General features: G+C 38.9%; 1 non-coding gene across 1 annotated transcript; it reads right to left on the bottom strand.

The window, feature by feature from the left end:
• Positions 1-1,648: 1,648 nt before the first annotated feature.
• On the bottom strand, positions 1,649-1,720 carry TRNAC-GCA (transfer RNA cysteine (anticodon GCA)). Its single transcript has one exon. It is a non-coding gene; the product is annotated as a tRNA-Cys (tRNA).
• Between the last annotated feature and the right edge of the window lie 444 nt (positions 1,721-2,164).

Below are 2,164 nucleotides of genomic sequence, written 5' to 3'. Positions count from 1 at the left end.
CAGTCAATCACGCACCTACTAAAACCTTCATTCAGACACTTATACATCCACTCATTCTTCAATATGTAAAACATATTTAAACTTTACAGAAACACATAATCACTGGATGATGTCATCAGTGATGTCATCAGTGATGTCATTTGAGATGTCATCAGTGATGTCATCAGTGATGTCACTGACTATGTCATGAATGATGTAATATGTGACATCATCAGCAGTGGATTGCGGGTGCGCGATATATAGTTAGTGCAACTAACTATATATGGAATTTCAATGGTTTTGTGTGAGTAAAATAAGGTTTTTTAAATGCTAATTCCTAACGATATATGGTCTATAACCTATGGTTTTTTCAGTGAATTTTCAAGGTTTTGTAAATGCTAATTCCTAACTATATATGGTCTATAACCTATGGTTTTTTCAGTGAATTTTCAAGGTTTTGTAAATGCTAATTCCTAACTATATATGGTCTATAACCTATGGTTTTTTCAGTGAATATATATATATATATATATATATATATATATAGAGAGAGAGAGAGAGAGAGAGAGAGAGAGAGAGAGAGAGAGAGAGAGACTCTCTGTTTAGGGCCTGCTGACTCTCAGCCAGTAGTAGCTGTTTGCTCGACCCCCCATTTGTGATGTCTTGACAGTAACTGTGATGATAAAAAACACATTTCGATGTCTCTCAACAGTCCTGTGGCTCACGGGTTGTTTGCACTGCACAGATGGTTAGTCGGTGTTTCACTGCATTGTTATTTCTCATTGCATTGCAAATGCTTGTTTGAGTGTTTCATGTCGACATTACCATTTCAGTTTGCCGTCTAGACTCTACAGCATTCCCAAGCGATTCAGCACTGGTGACAATTTTAAAAGTAAGTTCCAAACTTGTAAGCACTCAGGACATTTATAAATGTTTTTTGGAACTATGGAAGATCAGAAGGATTCCGTTTGTGTTGGGATTAGTTTCAATTTTCAGTAATGGATATTTTTTCCCCCGCATTGGTTGACATATGTATCTAATTCTGGAGTTTCTTTATATTGTAGATATGCTTGGCAGTCAGATACTGGTGGTATGCGATATTTAGAGAGTCTATACGATTTTTCAGTGGATCCAAGACAAGACGGAATAGGGGGGTGGTAATGACATTTATGCCGATTTTTAAGCCTTTGCTAAGGTAAGATCTGAACCAAATGAGAACTGCTTTGCGGATACCAAATTGTTTTTCAAAGAATATGCAGAATATGTCATGGCAAAAAGGTGACGTGTATAAGCTATACCAGTTGTTGACACGTCTCGGCGGGGGGGGGCGGGTAGGGAATCTCAGACGAGTGAACCTAAAGTCTGGAGGAGTTAATTTGGTTCCGCGAAATTACTAGAATGCCAGGACACGTTTCAAAACCCACACCTGTATTTCCATTAATATTTCGTATTACCTTGATTAAACGGTACAGAAATGAAACCAACAATTGCATTCAAAAATTCACTAATTAAAGGTAAATGTTCGTTAGTAGGAAAAAACATGTTTTACTTTAATGAGACCAGTTTCATTTGAATTATTTCCTGCCTCAACATTTGAATTATTTCCTGCCTCAACTCATCTTTTGCAACAAATAATTAAAAATATAGTTTATTACCAAAAAAATGTTGAAGGGGACACCCAGATTTGAACCAGGGACCTCTTGATCTGCAGTCAAATGCTCTACCACTGAGCTATATCCCCAGGTGAAAGTTCTTGCGCCCGTCTTTTACATTTAGATTTCTGGGCAGCAGGTGGCGCTGTAGAGTAATAAACCATCAGAGGATAGAAAGCTCAGCTCTGACAGATGCGCGATTATTTCACAGCTGATAGGAAGGAACCTGAGCGCGAGGCAAGAGAAGGGCACGTTTTAGAGAGTATTTACCGTTCCAAATCAAATTTGCAAAACAAACAGGAAATGAAGCAGTGTTATATTTTCTTCAAAACGTAAACTTTTCGGAAACATTGCTCTATGTCCGTTTAGCGTCTGCGTACATAGGGGCTAATTTACAAGCCCCTTGCTCCTCTTTTACGGCGTCGTTGTGTCACTTTTGTGACGCAGCTGCGACGCAAATCCAGCGCCATGCTGCGGTGTATGTACAATGTCACGCATCTCGGAGATGCGTCACATTGTAAAGCCCTGCGCCA

Source organism: Lissotriton helveticus, chromosome 1_2 (genome assembly GCF_964261635.1).
Source record: "Lissotriton helveticus chromosome 1_2, aLisHel1.1, whole genome shotgun sequence".
In the NCBI taxonomy this organism is placed as follows: Eukaryota; Metazoa; Chordata; class Amphibia; order Caudata; family Salamandridae; genus Lissotriton; species Lissotriton helveticus.
Note: the sequence above shows the minus strand (reverse complement) of the source record. Positions and strands in the feature narration are given on the sequence as shown.